General features: G+C 37.4%; 1 protein-coding gene across 16 annotated transcripts in view; it reads right to left on the reverse strand.

The window, feature by feature from the left end:
- The window catches only part of PLEKHA5 (pleckstrin homology domain containing A5), a 159082-nt gene that overhangs the window by 75610 nt on the left and 64912 nt on the right, over positions 1 to 18560 (reverse strand). Inside the window, exon 1 of one of the 16 annotated variants that reach the window (XM_071422095.1) lies at positions 8523 to 8651. The exons of the other annotated variants lie outside the window; for them this stretch is intronic. The gene's annotated coding sequence lies outside the window, so the exon portion shown is untranslated. Of the gene's footprint in view, positions 1 to 8522; positions 8652 to 18560 lie in introns of those variants that run through there. 16 annotated transcript variants of the gene reach the window in all.

Consider the following 18560-nt stretch of genomic DNA (forward strand, 5'->3'; position numbering starts at 1 on the left):
CACTAATAAATTGGGACATTTCATTAATAAAGGTTAATTAGAAACCACTAATTGGTATTTTCTTACATATACAATATTAGAGATTTTCAGAACAAGAAATGAACCTGACTTGAATTTACAAGGGACAAATGAACACAGATTGCATGAGCACAACTGTACAACACTACCAGAAGAAATTCATCACACCAAGTAAATTAGAGATAATTGAGATAATTGAGCTCTCTTAGTCACCCCCTCTACAACTACAAGCATCAAATTCAGTAAAAAACTTTTAGCAAATGCTTTTATAGCTACATAGCAACTTTTACTCTTTTCAAAGCTCACTAGACAGAAAATTATCTTCACCACATACCACTTAAGCTCAGTGATGCAAGCCTTGGCCTATTTCATTTATTAAAAGCCTAAGTAGATGTGCTCTTGAGAAAGCTTTAGAAATATAAGTAAGAATTCAAAAGGCAGTTTTGACTTATGCTTCCATTTCACTGCATGAAAATTAGAGATATTTTACAAGAGAGAGTAATTTTAATAGCAATTCCAACATGTTTTTCAATAATTATATTTTGAAAAAAAAAGCTGAAAATACTTCTAAGAAAAGTGAATGCAGACAATTTAAGCAGTGTAATACCTATTGATGTGGAAACAGTTGTGTATTTGTTCAACAAGCTCCTCCTATGGAATTGCAAAAAAGTAAAGTTCCTCAATTTATTGAGTTACAAATCAAATAGATCCATAAAAATAGAAGAAAATTGTATAATTTCAGTGAATTACTACCTCAAATTCAACAGCAGAATTTCAAAAGACATTTGGTAAAAGCACAGTGTTGCTTTGCAAATCTCTCTAAGCACATTGGGATCAAAAAACCAATAGTCATTGATCGAAGTAGTTAAATACCTAATTTATCTTTAGTTTTCTACCTTTGATGACATTTTTATCTGGTAGATTTTATCATTACTCAGATTTGTTTGCTTTCTGGTTTTTTGGTGGTTTTTTTTGTTTGGTTTTTTTTTGTTTGTTTTTGTTTTTTTTTTAATGAATTGTGGGTTGCTTTGGTTTTTTTGCAATTGGTGCTTTCCTAAGATTGTGCAAATCACACCAATCCTTTAATCATCTAAGCCAAGGTTATACAGAAGTGAGACAACATTACACTGTCTCCAGACAGCTACACAACTTCCATTTCTTGATCACTTCAGATACCTGGGAATTGGCATAGTCACCACACAATCACGCCTCTGGTAAACAGCCATTTTTCTTAAATAAAACCACACTTCTATTAGTAACACAGCAGAAGTTCTGAAAGAAAACCATGTTTATCAAGCACTTATATCAGAATGCACCAGGTTGTAACTAGACCCTTCTTGTCTGCTGAGAGAGAAAAATGGTCTGGCAAAATTCTGCCAAGTCATTGTCATCTGGGAAATGATTAGAAATCTTTCTTTTAGCAATCTGAGAGAAGAAAACAGCTGAAATGTTGGTGCATCCAGATGTCTATCATTTGTGACTGTGTACTTATTCAGACATATCCTATATTTCAAGCTGTCCCTCCCAATAGATCCTATTGTGCAAGAAATAAGCACCGAGACTGAAATTTATAAAAATAATTATTTTATAAATGAACAGTCATCACTAAGGCTTTAATCACGGGCCTTCTTAAAGCCATTGTGAGGATTTAATTGAATAATCTTGGTGGTCCACTGATAGAGCATATGCAAATATGTGCAGCAGGCCCCAGAGGATAATTAATTGAAGCTTACACCATGTGTGGGCCTGCATTCATCTCAGACAAAAGAGTACAAACTCCATTAAAAATATTCATTGCCTGTGACGTGAAGTTCAAGCCCAGAGACAACACGGGGTACAAAGTGTGGCATTGAGCTGGAACACTGAACGTGTCACTTGTCATCCCCAAGGTCCCAGCTGAGCCTCGCTGAGCTCTCCTTTCTTTCAGTTCATTTGAGTGCAGCTTCATGAGCTGATCTTCTCAGAAAAATAACAATATTATTGCCTTAGAACAGCAGCAAATTGATCTACAAGTCTCCAAAAGATTAAAAACGTCAGCAACAAATAAAATTGGTTATGGGATTTGTTTGACATCACAAGTAGATCAGAAATGATCTCAGGATTTTCTCAGAACCCTCATAACCTTTAAAATAGACCCTACACTGTTTTCTTGAAACATCCACACCTAATGCTCCTTTGCTTCTAAACCAGACTAACAATCCTGGTACACATAGAACGTATTTTAATTTACAGGTGTGGACACCAATCAGGCTTGTGGGGTAGCTTTGAGAACTGATCTAACTGCAGTGAGCCCACATATCCCCTCTTTTATTTAATTTTCAAGTAATCATTGCCTATTATTAATCTTGTTAACTTCCAGCATTTATAAAAAGTAGGCAGGCATTGGCTGCTTTTGAGGAAAAAAAATATACTGCTTTTCAGGAAAAGCACCCTTACACTATTTACAGAAGAACACCAGAGAGTATCATACTTTGATGTGGTGCTCTCACAACTCATCTTAAAACATCAACACAAGTCCTTATCAGGCAGAGAATGTCAGCCCAGATGGACCCACCCATATACAAAATATCCATAATAAAAGTTATTTTGAGAAAATGAATTGATTTTTAGAACCAGTCTACCTAACAAATAGCAAAAAAAGAAAGCAAGTCAAGCTGAATAGATGATAAGATTAAATCCTATTTCCTTAAGTAATTCTTTAATTCTTCCCATCTCAATGCCAAGTTTCTTATAAAATAAATGAAAACCACAATTTAAACAGATGGCTGAAGAGGCAGCAACACCAATACACACTATCAGGTAAGGAAGCAGAGCAGATGAAGAGTAACACTTTTTCTCTAATTAAAGTAATTTGGCCTTTTTAAATTAAGGACAAAAATCTGTATAATGGGTAAACACAAATTAATTATTTAAAGTGCTATAATAAATACACTAGCATTAAAAAAAACCCCAACAAAACAGATATGGTTTTTAGAATGTGCTTCATGTCAGGTATTTTAGAAGGTGACTTGGCCAAAGTAAGTACCACAAGAAAAACAGCATTTATGTAGCAAGATATATCATCATTCAATTTACAGATGAAATTTCAGAACCCCATCTGATCAAGAGTTTACGTCTGCCACCCACTGCTTATATGCAGACTGTCAATCACTTTGATGCCTATTGGTCTCATAATCAAACTGTTGGCTCTAGAAGTCCAGAAATTTCCATTTGACAAAAAGTATTTCTTGGCTGCCTCCCCTTGTATTTTCACATCTTCAATTTCAACACCTACACAGATTGATCTGCATTATCCTTTTGCTTCATAAATGCAGAGGAACAACTACACTTTATTTACAAAGTGAACTGTCAGCACATTTGACAGCTCTGCAGGAAGAATACCAAGCAAAAAACATTATAATTCAGTAGTCCCCTAGTTTTACATCCTGACTCTCACAACTGTATCCTTACCTCACAATACAATGGAAATAACAATTAATATTTATTAAAGACTTTTGCTGACCCAGCAACACATTGTGCTTCAGAAAATGGCACACCAGGTTGTTCCTTCCAAGGTTAAACTGCAGAGCAGCAGAGAAAACTACAGGACAACACCTCTTGAACAGACATGATGTCTCCAATGACCTTCCATTAAATTCATACCTCAGAGACAGCCAGGATCTTGGAGCTGTTTTTCTTTCTAAGGTGGTTTTTTCAAGCTTGGGGTACAGCAAAGTGACATGGAACTGGCTTTTTTGGCAACAGCTATTGTGTAAGAACATCTCCAGCCTCAATCAGGCAAAAGTGATTTTGTAATGTGTTTTTAATGTGTTAAGTGTTTTTAATGAGAGAGCAGTTCATCTGTACCTGACATTTCTAAAAGTGTAACTATATGGTAGTGAAAAATATCCTGGTGAAGACTCAGTTCATTGAGAAACTCCTTATGGGAAGGGAAAATCAGTTTATTTCATTTGTGTCAGAGCAAGGGGTCAGGGACAGAAGAACACTGGGATCACACTCAATGTCAGTCATTTCATGGGATTTTAAAATGGCAAAGAAAACCCCAGAGAAAACACCCTCTGTATTGGGTGGGAACATTATTCTTTATAGACTTCTTTAGGAACTTGTTTTTCTTATGTTGAATCTGGCTTTGGAAACACTTTTAAAGGACTAGTAAAATAGTATCCAAAAAAGTCAAATTAACTGCTGTTTACCATATGGAGTATTACTCAATTCTCCTCTTACCAGCAGAAAACATGAACATAAGGAAGAGATTTGCAAGGCAGGGACTATTCCTATGAAACCCAGAAGTGAAAACTCCTTCTCCTACTTTTTTCTTTCTGGATTACATATTGTATCAGGAAAGCAGATTTTAGGCTACATTTCAAGACTATAAAACAGAGCATTTGTAAAGAAATATGTTTTTACAGCATCTCTCACCTTATATCCTTTTTGCAGAATCAGCAACTTTAGAGATGTTCCAGATCTATAAAGTAACAATGCTAGGCAGAATTTTTACAGCTCTCCAGCTACTCAGTACAGTTCTACTTGTTATGTACCTTCTGACATTCAACTGTTTCTGAATGGTTTTCTTCTGGCATGCCAAATCTTGCATTCTTTATGGGGATCCAGCTTCTCTATGGATGTACTCCCTTTCCTAACTCCAAACCATGGCAAGTTTGGAGATGTATTTATGGCCAGCAGGTTTGGAGTGGCACGATACTTCAGAATTGGCACAAAGAGGAAAACACCCAACACCCTTGGTCTTTCCTGGCTGAAAATACCAATATTTATTTGTTTCTTTCCTTTAAACCTGGATTCCTGGTGCCCACTGGAGCTCCAGGCACCACAGAACTCATGGAAGAGCAATCACAGACTCTGTTTAACTCTTTATCAACCTGGTTTTGTGCATCCTGCTCTGATGAAGGTGGCAATGAAATCTCTAGAACAGGCTACTGGCTAGAGCTGTATGGACAACGATACTCTTTCATGGTGGACATCACAATAAGAGTCCCTTGAAGACAGCCTTTTTGAAGGTATTTTTGAATATTATTCTCCTCATATGCAATTTGGATCATAAAGCAATGAATTTTAACAATAGAAGCTGGGAGAGGAGAAAAAAAAATCAGTTCACCAGCAATTTCTCATTCCACATGAAGATTGGGGACTAAAGTAAGTTTTGCATGTTGAAAACAAACTGTCACTAGGAGAACTCTTCCATGGAGTAGGATTTATGGAGTTTGGCCATACTGATGCCTTGGCCTGGGAGGTTTCCCATGCCTGCTGTTTATAGGGTTGCTAACACCCAGCACACTCCTGATCCATGCCTGCTCCAGGAAGGGCTCTGAGGATGCTCTGCCAATGACAAGTCAGCAAAAAACATCTGCCATGGTCCCCTCCCTCCTCATGCCCTTTTCCTGGAGATAATTAAAACAAAACCACCCAAACCAAACAATCCAGCCTACTCTACACATTTTAAAGGAACAGAAAATGCACAAGCCAAAATACATGTTGGTCAAACAACTTCAGATAACATTTATTTTCACTTTTGCTTGGAGAGCTCCAACCCTAGAATGACTGGCATTGCCCCGTAACTAAAGTTTTAAATGATTTAATGCCAAGATAAAAGCTTGATTTCATAATATGTTATGTTATAAAAGCAAACACGGTCTTCACAAAATAAGTGTTTTCAGTGTTTTGCAGAAAAAGAACATTCTAGAAAGTGAGAAAACAGATCAATGTATGAGGCATATAAAAAAAATTAAGTTCAAGCAATGAATTCATCAGCTTCCCCAAAAGCAAGTATGAGCAAGCAAAATAGTGCCTTGCCATCAATGTTGTTCATATTTTTCTTCATTAGGCAGAAGGTATTTTGAGGTAAAGAATTTGTTCGATGATCATGGCTCTGAACTATTTCACTGCTCAGGTGAAATCAGAAATTTATCCCTTCCCTCTCCGCCTCCCAAAATAAACACCACACTTGAGGCTTTTGAAAATTTTTTGTCTGCATGACAGCTTTCACTTATTTACTGCAAAAAATTAGTTTCTATGGCGAGGTAAGTGAATCTGCAGATGACACTGAATATTCACACCTGGTGTTCCAGTAGGGATCATATTATTTAGTAAAACAGGAGTTTCAACACCAGAAGAACCACATGTAACCCCCTTTCACCAGTAAAACAGCAGACTGATACACCTGGCTCAATTTAGAGGCAAAGCCAGAAGTTTCTTTCAGTCATGCAGTTCAGTGACACACAGCTTTAAATACATCAATATATTCCTCTGCTAGCTTATGTTAGGTAGCCACACATCTAAATAAAAATATACTTTAAGATTTAAAAACCTTGCTCATATTAAAACTGTATTGTTTTTTTCCTTTAAAAACCCCAAAAACCAGCAACCCAAATCCTGCAAGAAAACAGGAAACTTATGAGCTAGACTGTGACTCTTATGGGCTGGAAAACGTAACTGGAAAATTCTAGCTACCACCACACCAACTATGCCTCTATTCAGTTAACCAACAAACCCAGAAAGTCTCATACTAGCAGCCATGATCAAGCTAACATATGCAGTAAGCATTTCTAGACCTATACTTAAGAAAGGCCCCTCATTCCATTCCCTTTTCTTTTCTGGAAAGAATTTAGGCACATTATTATGTGCTTAACTGATTAACTGAAATGTATAGCTGCATGGGGTTTTTTTGCTGAAGAAAAGTAGCAAATTAGAAGTTTATGTACAATCCTAAATTCCTGTCAACAGAACAGCACAACAGCAATTTATGCCATTCAATCTATACAATTCCAAACCTAAAATGCTACCAGCACTTCATTTTTCTGCATAGCCTCTGTATTTATTTCCATCTAATAGTACATTCAGTATACCAAAAAGCACAGCACACTTTAAACATCTTTGAAGACAGTTTGATATAACTGCCTATAAAAAACTATTATGGCTATGCCCAAATCACATTAAAAAAACCCAACAAAACAAACCAGTGATAAAACTTGCATCAAAATTCAACTTATCAAGCTTAAAGAGAAATATAAAAAAGGCACCAAGTTGGTAAGATAAGCATCTCACTAAAATGAAACATTAAAATTTATCTAAATTCAACATTAGAATTTATTTGGGAACTATAATGACACAGAAAATCGTTTTTCTATTCACGACAACAGAATTTAAAAAGCTTTTCCCAGAGCTCATTGTTTTTAGTTCTGGGTTAGGAGCCAAACCACCTACATGAAGAGTCAGAGCTACAAAGGAACTTCAATGCTAACAGTCATCTTCCAAATCACGTAAATCATAAATATTACATCCATTCTGCATCTGCAATACATCACCACCACACCACAAGAATTGCCAGTTGCTGCATTAATGAAATTACCCTAAGCACAGGTTTCTGGAAGCTGATGTATTACATCCACCCACAGCTCTGATTCAGACCATCCAAATTCTGTCTGGAATTATTTCCTGATGAAAATCAATACCTAACTTTTACTGAGATGAGTTGCAGTATTCCCCAGAATCTTCAAACAGATGAAGAAGACATTTTTTTTGTGTGTATTCATCCATCAAGACTTGTCATCCTTAAAGGAACACCAAAAGAAACCAAAATCAAAGTGACACAGCAAAACCCTGGGCTTCCCTTGCTAAATGCCTCCCTGGAGATAATTGGGCTGTAATTTTCTAGCTATAAAATATAAAAAACCTTCTCAAAATTGGAATCCTACAAGATTTTTGAGTGTCACAGGACTGCAGCACTTTTACAATTAGAAATTTAACTGCCAGGGAGGAGAAAAGAAGACATGCATTTTATATTTCTCCTATGAAGAGAAAACAGTTACCATGAAGTGGAAACTGAAGTGGTTTTCAGTTATTTAAATCCTAAGCTACAACCAGATACTGCTTTGTAGGTTGGCTGGTGTTTTTTTCCGAAATAATTTTTATGCTGACAGATTTTGCAGCTCATTATACGACATCCCTACGGAAATAAACACCCAGCTTTGCAGGTGATATACACACAGATATATACACTGACTGGAAATGTACCTGGTTTTCTGTTTTGTGCCCTTCACAAGCACTTACAACCCCCGAAATCACATTTGAAACCTGGCATCCAGTAACACTGCCATATGAGCTGTCTGTTAAAATCAGGTACCTTACAAGTGTCTATTTGGAAAGTACTTCCCATCCAGCATTGCAAGCTAATTTAAAAAAGCTCAAATTCCTGCTACATTCCATCTCTATGACATGATTTAGCAGACAAGCATGTCTAAATAAAAATCTTGGAAGTGAGACACAGTTACAGTAAGTAATAAACACAAACACAACCTCTACCCACAATCAGACTTCTACTTAAAATCTTAACTTGAACTCTACAAAGTTGTGTTCTGCTTTGCATATATATTGCGAGTTCTTGAATGCTGCATTAAAAAAAAAAAATCTTTAAAAAAGCATTTTTTCCAAAGTGGGAGGAAATGCTTTATTAGGAAAAACAATCATTAAAATGTATAAGAATTACTCACCAGTCTCCAGAGACATGAATTCTTTAGCACAAGCTTGACACACAAACAGGAAAACACAAGTAAGGATGTGAGGGACGACCCTTTTCTCTTGGAAGCTGTTTCCCAGTGAGTGCTGCACAGCCCTGACCCAGAGGAAAAGCAACTTAGCTGTCAGGATTGCTAGACTCTGAGAAAGCTGATCCCAGAGTGATGTCACTTATTCCTGAAATGTTACTGCAGCTCCAAACTATTGACTCTCTCCTACCAATAAAATCTCATCCTCCAGATGATGGAAAACAAAACGTTTTAACTACAGGATTGAGTTTCAACAGGAGATAATAGTACAGATTTTAACAGCATATCTTGAGCTTAGACAAACTATTACAGCCAGAAAAAAGTGAGAAAAAACCCAAACCACAAAACAGGCCCCAGATGTTATCTAAATATACTCTTCTAATCATCTCTAACCTGCAAGGATTTTCTTTCTGGCAGCAGTAGTCAGAAAAAACTCCATGAGATGAAGGGGAAGAGCAAAGACTGGCACCACAGCACTGGGAATCTGTCTACAAAGCTTCAGCTAACTCAGCTTGAGAAGTTCTTGGCCTGGCAGAGTTGCCCTCAGCCAGGTCACCTTTCTTCCTTTTTGGACTTCTTTCTGCCCCAAGGTGTGCCCCACAAAGGAAGCTCAATCCTCAGGATTTTGGTCAACTTCATTGGGAAGCATTTTTTTTTGGATGGAAAGAAAAAAAAAATGAGCAAAACCCATAATGCTTGTGTGCTAAAATCAGGAAGTTTTAATATTGAAATAGATGTATCCAAACTACTAATGCAGCATGTGAAGCTATAAACATTGTGAGGAACACCACAGAAGGAAAGAAATTATCACAACAGGCACTGCAGGAAATTTCTATACTGGACAGAAAAACCAGGGACTAATACTCTAAAAATATAAAACAAGAAGGAGATGAAGAACATGAATAAATTATTTGGTGCATAAAATTCACTTTTGCAATAGTAAAAAGCAGAGTTGCCATTGAAGGGATGTCTGGGGTCTTCTACAAAGTCCCAAATTTTAGACTAGAGCACAGAGATTTCATATTAAAACCCTAAACATCAAAGATTATCTTCAAATTAGCATCACACACATCTTTAAATATGACAGCCCACAGATTTCCAACAGTCCTGAGCCAACACCATCCTAAATTAGAGCTGGTTAGCAACCAACGGGGGCACTGTGTGGGCAAGCACCACCTTCAGTCAACTGCACTGAGGGCAGTGTCAGCCTTTCTGCACAGAGAAGGCCTGTATTTTTGCACATCTATTAGTGAAAATATGTGAGCCATAAAGAGACAAGTCTTGCATAAAAAAAAAAGGAAATTCACAAGATAAATCACTGCTTTTTAAAAAATGATCCCACACGTGCAAGATGAGAAATTCTAAGGAATGCATAAAGTAACAAACTAAAGAGAACAGAGAAGCCTTCAAAGCAAAGAAATGGCAACTCAAGTTAGAACAACTGAAAACATTCCTCTGATAGCAATGGGAAAACACCCCAAAAGTGTCAGGCAGTCAGAAAAGGCTTTAAATGGGGATTGAAACCTGAGTTATCCCTCAATTTTCAGTGTGAGCAGCATCAAAATCAGAAGCTGGGGGCAGAACGAACTAGAAATAAATGCAGGCTACAAGCTGTCATGGAAGGAACTGGTTAAAGAGAAGCAGCCAAGTGCTCAACAGTGCCCAGGACACTCCTGCCAGAAGCCTGTTCAGAGCTAAGGGGTGAGATCATCAAACCCTTCTGTGTCAGAAAAAGGCTGGCTCCAAAACCCACAAGTGCTAAACCCCGAAGGCAAGTGACCTATTTTGAAACAATTTCACCTGTCACACTTAGAATAGCAAAAATCTGGAGTGCAAAACCTGTGAAATGCTGTTTTCCGAAAAAGTATGGAATGTGAGACTTAAGCCAAGTATTAACAATGCTGAAATTAGTTGGAAAATATGAGTTTTACCATCAGTCTGTAGCAATGCAAAGCCATGCACTGTATTTCAAAATGTGACTGGATGGATTAATAAATTCAAGTTCTATTAATCTGATATTTTTTTTAATTATTTTTTTTTCAGACTTAAATAAATAGAAATCACCGTTGTTGGACCAAAATTGTGGGATTCAAAATTGTGGTATTATACAGGCATGTGCTAAGTGGTCAATATTAGAGACTGTGCCTCCTTTTCTTGCTTGACACATTTAATTCACAATACTGATCCACTGCTTGAAATGAAGTTAGCAATCTCCTCCTTTTTTTGATAGCATATGATAAGTTTTACAGAAGTAATTAATCTCCTGTTAGTTCTGTGGCATTAAAGCCTCTCTTTGTAAGAGCTGTGCTATTTCCAGAAGAATCTAAATTTCATTAATAGCCTCCAGCCCTGAGTTCAGTGTTAAGACTTGATGAAGCATTAGCACATGACATTGGAAGACAAAGATCTACCAGTTTTGAGAGACAGAAGCTTGCCAGAATGTAAGGGCTGATTTTGAAAGAGAAAATCTTAATATTTAATTACACTGACTTTCTGGTTTTGTCCAGTTTTGAATTTCATTTTAAAATTAGCTATTTCTGAAGGCCTTCAAACTGAGATTGCAGTCAGTGCTGAAGCACCATAATTTTCAACAGAGCTTAACTTCCTAAAAATATAAGAAAGCCAAGACTAATTCTAATAGTCTAAATCAGAATAGTACAACAGGACACACTTTGTCACTACTGAACTAGAGAGGTAAGTTCCACTTAACGTAACTTGCTATTTTCAGTAAGAAAAATTTTGGTTTTTTCAGCCAAACCAACATAACTGAGCCCAAGGAGCAGGGGAAAATAAAATTGCTCTGGGCATATGTACAGACAACCACATGGCAATACTGCCTATATTTTTCACAGAATTTAGGGGTTTATGTTCACGTCTAAGTTACTAAGACTTTAGTAAATTATTTTACTAAAGTCTTTAGACATTTGATTTAGGGAACATACTTCTGATTTGTTCAACAGGCTGCCTTATGGACAGTCAGTGTGAATGCTATAATATACAAAAACCTTAGGTCAAAAAGATGCCACATAAGAATGAGGCTCATGCAGAAATGTCAGATGGACAAGACTCTAGGTGGTCATCAAGTTCAACCTCGTGCTCAGAGGTAAATCCAATGCCCGATCAGATTGCAAAGGCCCTTGTTCAGTGGAGTCTCAAAAATCTTCAAGAAAGACATGGAATAATTCTCTGCTCAAGAGGCTTGGTTTTTTTACTACTATTTTTATTTTAATCTGTTAGAATGTGCTTTACTGTAGTTTATGACCATTGCTCTTTTTACAGTTCTGAAGAGAGTCTGTCTCATTTACAAAGTCCATGTAGGTAATGAAGAATGCAAGTTAAGTATCTGCTTTTGTCGTTTCTTCAGACCAAACGCATTAATCTCCCTCAGCCTCTTGAGCAGAGAATGATTCCAAGTCTTTCTCGAAGATTTTTGAGACTCAACTGGACAAGGGCCTTTGCCATCTGATCTGGCATTGGATTTACCTCTGAGCACGAGGCTGAACTTGATGACCACCAGTCTTGTCCATCTGACATTTCTGCATGAGCCTCACTCCTGTGTGAGGAACTGACTTGCTGATCAGTGACAAAATAGTTCCACCCCAGCAGCAACTCCAGGAAAGACTCTCTGCAAACAGCCACTGAACTGAAACTTCAAATTATTGATTGCTTATGGTGCAGTCAATTCTTCACCATTCATCCCATCCATACCCACGCTCAGACACAAAGGTACCACATGAAGATACATCAAAAGCCTTGCTGAATTTATGTGGTTTCCACTGTTTCTCCCTCAGTTGCAGAGGCAGTCACTGGAGGAGGCAGCCAGGTTGGTCAAGCAAGATTTTTCCTTGATATATCCATGCTGGCTGTTTCCAATTACCTTCCAGTCTTTCACATGCCTAGGAACAGTTTAAATGAGTTGCTCATTAATATTCTCAGGGAAAGAGGTGAAGCTGACCAGTGTTTAGTTCCCTGGATTCCTTTTCTTGCCTTTTTTTTGAACACAGCAATGTTTGTCTATTTGCAGTCATCAGGGTTATCCATGTTGATAAAAATCACTCTCATGGTGACATCTGTCAGCTCACTCAGCACTCTCAGCTGTTTATGCTCCTAGAATAAGAATCCATGGCTGTTCCAAGCATCAGTCAAAAAATAATTTTAACGTGAATGTCATATTAAAAAAAAAAAAACAAAAAAAAACAACAAAAAGCAACCTAGGAGGGGTAAAGGCCTTAAGGCAGCTTATAGCTATCAAAACAAAAAAAAAAAGAAGAGGTGGAACAACAAATGACCCCATAGGAAACACATCACTGCCCCACTGCTCCAGGATCTGCTGGGAGCTGCCACCTGATACTTCCTCTGCATCCACAACCCTGCTATAAATCTCTCTACTGAGAGCACTGAAGTGTTACCCAAGCATTTCTTTAAGCTTGCTTTGCTTAGTTTAAGCTCTATACACCATGAGCAAAAATGATAATGAATTTGAAACCAGGAATTTTGACTGCTTGCTGTTGACAGTACAGACAGAACAAGTTTTCCCAATGGGAAAGCCCAGCCTTGGCATGCAACTGGAATGCCTTGTTCTGTCCCAAACATCAAAGGATTTAAAGACAGGTAATGGAAACTGCATGCAACATGAACATTACCAGTCCAGCAACCTCAGCAGGCAAGGCAAGCCCTCAACAGTCCACAGGGCTCTTTTTCCCAATTACATGACACACAAAGACACTTACAGAGAACCTTAAATGAGCTTGGGAATAACCAGGCAGCATTTAGAGCTGCAGTCATACTAGAATAACATGTTTATAGTTTATATACAGCCTTTGATTCTATGCATTGAAAATGAAAACAAGCAAAGTGAATGCTTCCTCCATCCCAATGCTTTCAGAGGAAGGGAACAGCATTTTTAGATTTACTGCTGAAAGACCAAGATTAAAGCAAATGTCTGGTTAAAGAATGCATTAATTTTACAAACATATATACATTTCTACAGCATCTTTTATTAAAGCAAACTGCACTCTCAGGCTGCAGGAGTTGCCATTAGGCAACAGCTGAAACAAAAATGTTTCAGGGATTTTTAGCTCACTGCTGAAGCCAACACCAGTCAGAACCTACTCTTCACTCAATCACAGAAAGGTTTGGGTTGGAAGGGACTTTAAAGATCCTCTGGTTCCACCCCCCTGCCATGGGCAGGAACACCTTCCACCATCCCAGAGTGCTCCAAGCCCTGTCCAACCTGTTAAATTTCAGGGATGAAGCATTTACAGCTTCTCAGGGGAACCTGTGCCAGTGCCTCACCAGTCTCACTGGCAAGAATTTCTTCCTAATACCCAACTAAACCTGCCTTTTTAAAATAAAAACCTGCACTCAAATTAAAAACTTTCAAATTAAAAACTGCACTTACCCTGTCACTATCTGCCTGTGTAAATTCCTCTCCCTCCTTTTTCTAAGCCCCTTTAGCTCCTTCCCTTGCTTTTCTAAAATGCACTTCATGTTTAACCCAGGATGCAACTCTTCAGGAAAGCGCAATCATAAAACCTGATTATTTAGACATTTTATTCACTGGAAAACAGATTTTCAAGCATGTGCCAGACATGAAGGACACACAGTGTCCCAAAACTCATCATTAAGGCCTGAATCTTCTGAGATGGAAGACAGACACTTATTCCATCCCTGAAGCCTGTGACAGTCTTCTGCTCCCCCCAGTGGCAAAAACCCAAATACAATCCACAAGGAGGCCACTGAAGCAGCATCACATGCTCACACAGCAGTGCTCTCAGAGGTTCTTCAAACCCAAGATTTCCAGTATGCTAAGGACTTCTGTTCTACAGAAAATAAACAACAGTCTAAGTCAACATTTATCTTGATTTGTGCAAAAATACTTTTCAGAATTGATAAAGCAGTTACTAATGGAAACATTTTAAATTAATCTGTAATCCTAAATTGACAGCAATTTTCTTGGGTTGTGATAAATGAAAAAAAATTATAAATATTTTCGATACAAGCATTAGTAGCAATCTTCTGTTCAAAAAAAAAGTCACAGGAAGCTGCTGCCATGCAGACATCACTTGCCTACTCTTACCAGCCTTCTGATGTTTTCTTTTTACACTGGAGTTTTACACTCCAGTAAAGGGGAGCAAGACTTGTTCATTTCATTTCATTCAATAATATTCTTCCTTTTTCTCTCTCCCTAAAAAGGAAGGTGCTAAATCAGTGGGATTGGCTGAAGTGGTCCACAGAATTATGTGCTTTAAAACCACTGAGTTCATGAGTTTTAAGACCTAACAGCTTTCTGAATTTCATTTCCATGCTTGTCTTTTAAATGTATTTTGCAGACTTTCCCCAAGGATTAAGATGACAATGTGACAAGCAGCTTTCTCAGGATTTTTCTCCACTGTCTTTTAATGATTTTGCAAATGTTCAAGCCAGTGCAGAGCAGTTGCTCAGCTTCATGGTTTCTATAATTACATTCCAGTCAGGTTAGGTTAGTCATTTTGATATCTGAAAAATAATCAGGATATCAAATATTCACTACTTGAGCTTGAGAAGACACATTTCCCCCAATAATTATAACAAGACTCACATTACAAACAGTTCAGCTCTTTGCAGAATGATTCTGATGATCCACATCTATTGGATACTGCCTGTCAGAAAACATGAATTCAATGTTTGGACAGAAAGAGAATTACTGATAACCATCTGCAGTGTCATAAAGGGCTTGATACACTCTGAAAAAACATCTGGTTAGAGGTTATAAGCTTCTCTATTCTACACATTGGGGTAGTTGTTTCTAACATGGATGACATGCCAAAGTTATTGATAAATAACTTTAAACCTGTAAATTACAATTTCTGCCTCTAGAGCAAGGACTAGGATGTCAACAGAATCAGCAAAGGAATCTACTGTCTTCAACTAATTTATTTTCTAGATAAAGAGCAACAGCGTCTTACTGATTGTTATTCCTTATTACTGTAATTCTTCAATTTAAAAGGTTTCTTCTATTTTCATTCAGTATGAGAAAGCTGCAGAGAAGTGGAAGTGTATTCACCAGTCACAGTGTCTGCATTTTTATCAGTAAGAATGTTACTGGTGTGTGCATGAGGTCCCTCAAGTTAAAAGTAAAGAAAGTGTAGACTATTTGCAGACACTGAAATGCTTTTCAGTGAAAAAGGGTCCACTGGTTCAGTGTTCAAATTGTAAATTTGAACACTGATACAGGGATATCAGAGCTTTGCAAGGAACCAGCTGCAAACATTTTAAAACTGTTGAAAGCATTTTTCTTCTAATATTTTTCAAGGAAATGGCTAAGCCATTTTCATTTAGTCTTTCATATAAACTATGGAGGTAACAAGAGACAAAAAAATGAGCCTGGGAAGCTAAAGAGCTTTCTGGATCAGAAAGTCTAGAAGTGTTAAGAGTCTAGAAGTATAGAAGAACTACAACATGGCTGTAGTTAGCTGCTTAGTGTAAAGCAGTGGCTGAACTTCTGTACAGGTATGGAGACACCCCAGGCACTCATAAGACCCAGACATTTCTGAGCTCCTCTTCTCTCGGCTGTGCTATTACTTTTCCACATAGTTCTCTGACTTTGTTCCAGCTTTACATAGGTGCAGCAGAAGCTTTCATAATTTTTTGGGTGAAAATGGAGAAGGGGAATGCAGTCAGAGACTCTAAATATCACTTCAACACAGTTATCAGAAACTGACACATTACCACTCTACTAGACATATCACTAGAACATAAAATGAAGAAATTAAATAAATCTAATTCTGTTCAAGTCCCAGACTGATTAATACATTTAATAGTCCTGTCTTAACAAAATTGAAACTCTTCTTCCTTGGTTTCAATACAGACAAAGTAATGAAATAAAAAACTGCATCCAATGGATGAAATTATCAATCTGAATCTGTCCTGTGAGTGTGAATTATTACAAGACACAACAAGACAAGAACATCTTAGTGCTCAGCGCCTTGAGCTGATGAACTTCGGACCTTAAACTTCCTGTTCAATAGGGCAGTGCCACGGTGAGATACCAGAACAGAATTCCATTTCTAAATGGAGTAATGCAAATCTGGTAGCTAAGATAGTGAAACCAATCCAGTTCCATGAGCAAGAAGTTTCTCTGGGGCTATTTGGCTTTTCTCCCTATGGGGCCAGGTGCAGCTTTGCACTGACATGCATTTGAGGTATTTGACTGACACTCATCATCAAGCTAATTGCACCAGGGATGTGCCCTTTGGCTTCACCAGGCTTCCTCTGTGATCCTGGTTAAGTAAACCTCAGTTTCCACTCCCAATTTGTACTATCATTATATAAAATACTCCCCACCATTAAAACAGATAAATACAACTAAAACAACAGCTAAATACGACAGCTTAATGCTAAGTAAACCTCTGTTTCCATTCCAAATTTGCACTATCATGATATAAAATAATCCCCACCAATGCAACAGCTAAATGCAACAGTGAGGTACTAATGCTGCACTGGAAGGCTGTGGGGAACATTCCCAACCTATTTCTGATCATTCAGGCAGCTGGAAATTGAATTCAGCTGCTCCTGCAGGAAGCACACCCCAGCCAGAACCACACTGTGCTTGGAGACACTTTCAGAGGCAGCATTAAAGAACTTATTTTGACAGCCTCAGTTTGAGGGCTACTAAGGATATCTGTCTTGTCTTTGCTCATAGGGAGAACAAATGCACTGGGCAGAGTGGGCTGAAGCAGATGGTATTACCAAAAGTGGTGTTGTTTAAGTCATGCCTTTCGTTCTCTGCTATGACAACCTTGATGGCTCGGGCTATTTTCTCCAGTAGAAAAAAAAAATTTAAAATCTCCCTATTTCTCAGAACAGTAAAAAAAAAAGAAATAAAAATTCTAACACAGATTTCCCTGGCAAGATACAATGTCTCATATCAGACAAATTTCTACTGAAAATTATTAAGACTTGTATTGATATCCTATGTTTTAATGACAACTCTGAAAACCTTTTTGTATTTCTTGTCTCTCAGTGCATTTTTTCCCCTCCAAACCCCCCATCATATGCTGAACCCATCTTGTCAAAAAGAACTGTCCATTTAAAATAATGCAATACATCTATTTTGCTGGTTTTGTTTTTATCTTAAGCATGGATCACACTTAAAGGGACCTCAAGACTCCACGTAACAAATCCTGTTCCATGAAAACATTGCAGGTCCTTCCACTGAAGATGTTACTCAGTGCTGTCACCAAACACAACATTTTCAATGATTCAAAGGTTTTTTTTATTCAGTTGCTCATATGGTAATGTTCATGTAAATGACAGATTTTCCACCAATATGGTTGTGTTATGATACCAATGTAATTGCCTGGAAAAAATCCCTGTACACATTATTTTATATATATTATGGTAAGAGAGGCAAAGGAACCATCTGAAATATAATGACAGCCAAATTTGGGAATAAACTGTAAAGATTGAAAATACTGAAATTCTGATTAAGTTAATAATTTCCATATAAACAGGGAAGTATAAAACATGGTAACCTTCTGATATTTAAGGCAAGATATGAATTGATTTTTTGGGCAAGATATGAGTTGCACAAAAGTCCCTTCAAGTGGCCTGAAGTACATAATAATTAACATTTCTTTTCTTTTTTCCTCAATGGTCATACTTGGAAAGAGCAACAAGTTTTGATTAGCTTGGAAAAAATGAAGTCACTGTATAATACATGCCTCCATTAAATTCAGCTTAGTTTAAGGATAGCACAAAACAATTCCAGTTTTCTTACAGCCAGTGACATGTTTAAATACTCAACTGTTGTCTCCTCACCACAGCACTGAAATGTGCATAAGACTGAATATCCTGGAAACATTGTAAAACATCGAAACCTGCATAAACATAAGGAAAGTGATGTTGTACTCAAAACACACTGGAAAAATTCAAGCTTATGTATGATTTTGAGAAACATTTCTGGTTTGTTTTTTTTTTTTTCTTTTTGTTTTTCCCCTTTTC

Source organism: Agelaius tricolor, unplaced genomic scaffold (assembly GCF_023055355.1).
Source record: "Agelaius tricolor isolate 1412-34295 unplaced genomic scaffold, bAgeTri1.0.p SCAF_3, whole genome shotgun sequence".
NCBI classification, from domain to species: domain Eukaryota; kingdom Metazoa; phylum Chordata; class Aves; order Passeriformes; family Icteridae; genus Agelaius; species Agelaius tricolor.